This window comes from Urocitellus parryii, chromosome 1, assembly GCF_045843805.1.
Source record: "Urocitellus parryii isolate mUroPar1 chromosome 1, mUroPar1.hap1, whole genome shotgun sequence".
NCBI lineage: Eukaryota > Metazoa > Chordata > Mammalia > Rodentia > Sciuridae > Urocitellus > Urocitellus parryii.
The window spans coordinates 32,460,012-32,468,508 of record NC_135531.1 but is presented as its reverse complement, the minus strand read 5'-3'; positions in this window follow the sequence as shown (position 1 = coordinate 32,468,508).

The following is an 8,497-nucleotide window of genomic DNA, read 5'->3' as shown; positions in this document are numbered from 1 at the left end:
TTTTGTGTGTTTTATCCAGATTTTTCCCTTAAGCCTATACTTTATTTTTAATATAAGCTAAAATATTATAAGTTTATTTTTACATTTTCCAGGTTCTATTTATTATTTCAATACAATTACTTTCCATGAATTTTTATTATTTTGAAACCATTATATAGGTTGATTTTAAAATATAATATCTTTCTCCCATAAAATTATAAATATCTCTGGATATTTCAGACATTCTTTTTAAAATATATTTCTACAAAAAGAATTATAGAACATACTGTTTACCATTTTTGGCATATTTTTTCAAATTGTTTTTGTTTAATAGTTTCTGATGATTCAGGTTCCATCCAAACTGTGTTACTACTCTACTTGCCGGCATTCATTTATTGTTATCAGTTTAATGTATTTCCTAGTTGCATAAATCAGATATAGCTCTTTTTCCTCCGAAATACATGAAACTTTTTCTCATATTTTAATGTTACATTTTCTTTTTCTTATACATTATTACTTGCTTATGTTTTGGGAATCATCATTCATTTTGTTAATGTATAGATCTTACTAAGCTCTAGTAATATTATTATTTTTTTTCTTACAATGTATATGAATATATTTAAAAATAGTCACATAGTTAAATGCCTTTTTACTCTATTTTACCAATTATTGTGTATGTGTGTATTCTTCACTATTTTTATCTATCTTTTAAAATACAGACCATATCAAGTTCCCTTTTTAATTTTTTTTAGTTGTCGATAACATTTATTTAATTTATTTATATTTGGTGCTATTAATTGAACCCAGTGCCTCATATATACTAGGCAAGCACTCTACCACTGAACTACAAACCCAGCCCTCAAGTTCCCTTTTAAGATACTGTAACTATTATCCTACGGACTATTTGTTATAACACTATTTACTCTATAAAATATCTTTGTAAAAATATATATACGCATGTTTATCTGTATAGTATTATACAGAGAGCTTATAATATTTATTAAATGATGTTTGGATTTAGTTCTTATATTTATCACATATTGTGAAACTGAATAGAAAATCAAACAAATTGCCCTTTAAAATACTCAAGTATGCTTCCTTATTATGGTTTGGATATGCAATGCCCCAAATGTTATTATATTAATGAAAGAATATTCATACATGAAATTATTGAATTTGTGAGAGATGTAATGCATTTAGTCCATCCTAGTTTAAACTTGTAGATGGGTGAGGACTATAGCAGGTGGGACATGAATGGAGGAGGTGAGTGACTTGGGGTATGCCCTGTAATGGTTGTTCTTCCCTGTATCCTCTTCCACCTCTTTCTTTTTGCCTCCTGGCTGTCATGGGTCCAGCAGAGTTCCTCCATCATGCCTTTCCACCACTATGCTCTGCCTCACTTTGGGCCCAGAGCAATGGATTCAGCCACTCGTAATGTAAATCTGTCAAAGTGTGAACTGAAATAAACTTTCTCTTCTCTCCATTGTTCTTATCATGTATTTTGGTCACATTGACAGAAAGATGACTAATACACTTCTAAATATACAAATAACTTCATTTACATATTTTGTTGGGATTACAAACTGTTTTTTATATAGTGCAGTGAGTGCAATTATAGTATACATTCTCATTTTTTTTTGTGCATGCCTGTAATCTCTGCTAATCATGAGGCTGAGGGAAGGAGGACTGCAAAGTCAAGTCCTACTTGTGTAATGTAGCAACAACTCATCTCAAAGTAAAATTATTTAAAAAAATGCTGGTGGTATATCTCAGTGGTAGAACACATACTTATACTGTGTGAGGTTTTGGGTTCAACCCAATATACTATGAAAAAATATATTTACTTCTTTTAAGACTTATCAAATAAAATCATAGAACAATTGTACAAACATCTTTGTCTTTATAAGTCATAAAGGACTAATCATGTTGACTTGCTTCTTTAATATAGCAATAAAATATACAGCAATATATAGACAATCAGTTAAATAAAGTGTTATATATTGGAATTACAAAACAGTAATAAGCTCTTAAAATATATTGTGATGTGTATGTATTAATGAAATATCTATCAATACATATTTTTCTATTATGCTGACTATACAACAGCATGGTTCTAAGGACTTTACTACAACTACTGTGTGACTTTAACAACAATGATATTAGGTGGGATCATTTCATCACCAAAGACAGTACAACTTTATGAGAGATGCCAGAATTCTATTATAAGCTCTGTGGCTCCGGAGCCTAGGATATTACTCCACTTGCTATATGGATAAATAATTAAGCTGTACTTATTTTAAGAAAAACCAACTAAAAATGTCATCATCTAATTTTGGAGATATGTAAGAGAAACAGAGAGAGGGAAAGAAAGAAGAAAAGTTAGTACCTTTTTAGAAATCCAAGTTTTTGAACCCCCAAATGAAATGTATGCATGCGAAACAGGATCTGGCAGAGCAATCTATTTCAAAACATTCCAGATGATCTGAAACATGTCAGGGTTGGAGAGTCCTGTGTTTCAGATGAATTCTACTAGAGTCCAAGCAGGTGACATTCATGAGTGAAGCAGCCCAGGTGTAGGACAACAGAAAGGGTCTAATATCAAGGCAAACTGCAGAAGGAATGCACCTCCGCTGGGGTCACAGCCAGCCAGCAAGCAGGTTAATGCCAAATGGAATACAGTTGCCAGAAATGCATTTTATGTAGACATTTCCTACATTTTAAATGTCAGTAGCCAATCCTAACAATTGTTGGCAGAATAAATTCAACATGCTTACATAATTACTCCATTCTGTGTGATCTCCAATTGATAAAAAAAGAAGTTTGGAGGTGGGTAATATGGAAAAAAAAACTTCTATTTCCCTTTTACCTGCAAGGATTCTTGAAACCAGATTCAAAGAAGGGAGGAGATACTTAAGAATCAGCATTTCTTTATATTACTCATGGTAAATTTTCTATATGTTACAATAGAGATTAAAATATTAAACTATTAAAACATCTTGGTATTGGGCATTAATAAGATAATTGTGTCTATAACACCTTTTTTTCCCAGTGCACATTTTAGACTTTATGCTCTTCTTTACTCTGTGTTTTGACTATCCATGATAGAGTTTGAATTTTGGCTCTTTTACAAACAAGGCAAGCATATCTTTAATAGCAGGTCTCTGGTCAACTGAGGTCTATTTTCAGAGCCCTTGCTGCTTTGAGTGTCACTCCCCCTGCCATCTGTGCCTTGTATGTGGGGATTTAAAAATGGAGAGATGCTGACTGGGACAGTTTCTCCTCCACTGACCATCTGCCACAGGTGCTGGAAGCAGCCCTTATAGTAGTCAATCTTCAGATGAAAGGTTGAATTAGCTGGCATGAGTTTCTTACTAAATTGTTGTGCCAGTGTTTGAAAAACACATTCTCAAACTAACCTAGATTTTTAGAAGCTGTTTTCTTGTTTGAAGGGATTGTCTTATTGTTGTAGTTTGCTTTGGGGTGGGGACTATTAAAAATGAATGAAGAAGGAGAAGAAAAATTTTATTGTTATTGATGATTATGAGGCAGGAACATGTGCAAGTGACCTGAAAAACTTGACTCTTACTAACCATTCTACCTGCATTATCCCCCAGGACTGAAAACAAGCCCTTGAAGATAACACTTTTTTGCTACAAACACTCCCTTGATTCTAATGCTGGAAGAACATGATACAGTAACTTGAAATAAAGGATAAGAAAAGCATAATGTAACCTGATCCATAGCAACATACTGTCAAACCTTAAACACTCTAACAAGATAGTTCAGATATTACAGTATACTGAAAGCACTTTTAAAAAATCACATAGCTAGTTCATCATTTGAGGTAAATTAATTTTCTTTACAATACAAATATTAAATTCTACTTGGAAACAATCCTATATGATTAAAATTGCTCTTCAGAGAGGAATCATGAACTTAAAGATGAAACAACTTGTTTAGAGCAGTTAGGTATTTTCCAAGAGTTGAAAGCCAAGAATATGGCAGACTTGGAATTCAAAGTATCTTGTCTTAAAGGAATTCATAATAGTAATAGCCTTTTTCTGCACATTTAAATCCTAAATCCCTTAGCACATATATTCTACATAAGTCAGAAAATTTTGGACAACGGATGGCACTTGTTACTCATGCCCAAATTCATCAAGAGTCAGATTTGAGGTAAATCTTCCCATCATAGTCTTTAATATTAGTCATCTTGTTTCTGAAGACTTACTATGGATTGTGTGAATGAGGGTAAGATTAACATCTAGAGCATGGAGAAGGTGGCAAAGAAAACAGTCCTTCAATTTAACAGAGCCTCAGATGAGAATTATGTAACAAAATCAGCCCTTTGCTCAGAAGATTGACTGCACAATCCATATCATTATTTATCCGATAAGAAATTATTTCTTTCTGTGACATTTGTTGTATTTCCAAAGTTTCTGCCATTCTACCTAATTCTGCGACTCTGAGAAATACCTGGTACCCCAGGTATTTCTGTAGATGTTCAAATATACAATAGCAATATGCATTTGTGGGAATCCAGGTAGTGTTTGTGTGACTCACCCTCAGGAGCTAATCAAGCCTTGGAACACTGAAGAATAATGGAAAGAATTTTTGTACTAGGATTTGACTTTTCTAGATCTCATCCTAAAGTTGAGTTATTTGATTCATATTGACCCTTCCTCTTTCAAATCAGTGCTCTGAGAATCTGTTGGACAAAATATATTAAGCAATGATTTACCTGGTTTTATGAAAAGAATTCTGCAAGAATTATTATCAGCTTAATAAAAAATAACTATAAATGATGGTCAAAGGTTTAAATTTTACTTTAAAACATTAAGTTTTGTGAACATCCTAATATGAATAAAAAATTAAATATAAGAGGCATTTAAATATAGAATACAGTTTGAAAATACTGATTGAAAATAATTAGTAAATGTGTTTATTAATGATTGAATACAAGTGCCTTAAATTTTCATAAATTCAAATAAAGTTAATCTGTTTGGGACTTTCCTGTGTGTAAGAGGGGTGATTTTTTTTTATTTGATTGTTTTTTTTTTTTTATTGCACTTTCATAGCATGGAAAACAATAGGTACTATATATTTTATATATTTTTGGTTCCACATTAATCACATTTTTCATATACTTTTTAGTAATGATATTTATTTTATCATTGATTTCATTTAAAAATCATGTTTATATATAACTTTTCTATGCAAATTGTTAAGTAAATTGAATTGGTATATAATTTTTAAAAATAATTTGATATATATTGAACATTATATAAATATCTTTTTGTCAAGTACCTTCAATAATATCTACATCTTAGTACTATTCAGAAAAACTCATAGCCAAGATTTTATTTTATGAAATACAGCATCCAATATGATCATATTGGTCTTTTAATGGTTTCTGAAAATACACTGGTTATATCTATTAAATGTCACTAGCCGTCGTTAGTGTTTTTGAATTCTATCAGATGTATGATCCCAAACATATAGATAAATATAACATTTGACATTTATAACACAATAAAGAGACATTTGAAAGCAAAATGTAATGAGAAAATATATACTATTATATTATAGTCTAATTGTATTTTTGAAACCAAAAGTAAGAAAGATTTGGTGTTATAAAAAAATGAATGATACTAAAATCCTCTGAACCTGTGCTCCTATAGGTTTACTTTGGCAGAGTTATGATTATAATTAAAATGAGATAGCACAAGTGGAAAGCATCAAAAGATAGTATTAAAATAAAATACTGTTCATAAGAATTAATTTTCAGTGTTAATAGAAGGTAATAGTAAATTTTGAAAGTACTTTTAAAACATTTAATTCAATAACATTTATATAATTTTAAAAATGACAATGCCTCAAATAACTTTAATAATTTATTTTCTGAAGTTGTTTTATTTGATGTAATAAAAGAAAGTGTTAAATCCCCAAAACAATAATCTTAGAATAGTTTCATCCCCATGTGTTACTAATAATAATCTTAAAAATAAATATATAACATTTTTTGAAATAATGTAAAATTTAGAAATATTTTTGGACAAGTCGTAGTTTTGTTTTTTGGAGCTACATTCATAAATGTGGCAAGTATCTATTGATGAAAATAAATAATTGAACTAACAAGCTATTTCAATGAATAAATGGTAATGAGCTTCCTTTTATGAAAATTCATCTCATTATCATGTTACCTTTTTCCAAAAGTCCACAATTTTATTTATATTTACAATAATGCATACAATCCCTTCATGACTTTAGCAACTTGCTGATTTTTATCATTGTTTTTTCTGTGAAATTTTGTTTACTTTCAGCAAGAGTTTAATGAGATTTATTTTGTATATTAGGAAACAGAAACACAACAATATCCAAAACCATAAATTGACATTAAAATTCTATATATTTTTAATATCTTTGTAAAGTTTTCCAAACAAAAATTCATTCATCAGTCAATCAAAAATGTTTGTGTACTATTTAGAATATGCATGCCTCTATCATGTTGTAACTGTAGAAAACAGTGGGTGAAGAAACCTAAATCCTTGCTCACATGAAGCTCCCATGTCAGATGAACAAATACATAAACACGTACTCAAAATTTCTGACTTCATGTCAGGCCACTCTCCTCTGTGGTCACTGCCTTCCTGGACAAACTTGATGTTTATATACTGTTGGCATATTGCAGGTCTGTTCACTGCCAAGGAATTTTGCATTGGTTACAAGAACTATGTCATGGAATACAGATCTAGAATGAATGTTGGGATCACATCTTGGCTTAAATGCACTTTCTCAGGGAAACCTCTGTTTTTCAATCCAGAGTGTCACACTGATAGCTCATTAACCCAACAACTATCTTACTATCTTACCTATCAACATTTTATTTCCCTTGAAAGACTTAACAATTTATTGTGTGTGTGTATGTATATGTTTTTACTACCTGTATACGTTTTTAATGTATTAATAATATTTAAATAGAATTAATTTTTTCAAAGTGTGTTTATTTTCTTGTTATTCAAACATTTGCTTACTTCTATATTTTATGGCTAGCAAACCATAATCTTATGGAGGTCTAAAACTGTTTATTAACATTATTTCTTTTTTAAGAATTTTTTTGGGGGACCACAACAGGTGTTACAAGGTTTGATAAATGTATAATGCATCAGTGAATGAATGTCATGGATATTTTCTTTTTTCATGAGAACTTAAAAGTCTTTGAAAAGCTTTAAATCAGGAAAACCCAGTACCTAACTCATGATTATAGATATCACTGTTCCTTGTTGCATAAAAAAAATCAGTTTTTTATTGCTGTGACAATCATACCCTTTTACTTCAAAAATCCATTGTAAGGGTGTTTGCCCATGACAGTTTAGGTTAATTGAAGGAGAAGACTACAGGTTTGATGAAGGAAATTTCAATGCCTAATGAAGAGCCATGAAAAATGTTTACTTTCTGAAATATTTGTTGAATGATCAAATGCCTTATGAATTGCAGGTATTTAGTTAAGCAAAATGAATACAATGATTAGAGTGTTCAATTCCAAATTTTAAATCTTCAATTTCTAACTTTAAAGACTTCCTTGCACAATAATGAAGGCAAACCTGCAAAGAAATTACTAAATTCAGGGTGCCATAATGTAAAGAATATTGACAACTAGATAGTCCATGATTCTCACATGGAAGATTATATATAAAACACAGGGATTTTTTTTTTTTAGAGTTGTTCTGTATACATTTTTTTTTCATATGGTCAGTGTTGATGTGTGGTTCATCTTCCACTTTAAATCTATTAAGCTACAATATTCACCAAGTACATTACTTAAAATACAATCTAGCATATACATAAAGATAACAGTTTTTGGAATCATAGCACTTACCACTATTTTATTATAATTCAACCAAAAACTATTTTGTAAAGTGTAAGAGGAAAACCTTGAATTTTTGCTCAAATATACTTGATATTAAATTCTGAATCTAATACATAATATCCAGATTATTTATAAATATCTAATGCAGCCCCTGAGATAGCTAATATTTGATTGCTTTTCAACTACATATGATTTCTATAGATTATGGGCTCCCCTGCAAAGCCCACTGTTCTTACTATACACTACACACACTGTTGTTGGTAATTGTGATGATTTTATGATGACATCATGATGGCTACCAATGAAGAAAGGGAGAAGAAAATGAGAAACAATAAATATTAAAAGCCCTACTCACTGTGTTTACCACCTTGGTAGTGCCAATAGCAGACTGGGTGGCTTATGAGGAAAACTGAATCACAGAGCAAGGCCAATCCAGCAAGGGTAAAGTAATCTTCATCCAGTCACCAAGATGATAGACCAGCCCAGGGCTCTGTGGCTGCCATATGCAGAAACATGGCTCCTCTGCCTTTCACCCACTATTGTTACACCTCTCTGAGTGTGTAACATCACACATAGGACTTTGCAAATTTCATTACATTAGGAAAATTGTTTTGAATAATCCAAATAATTCTAATATAATCACATTAT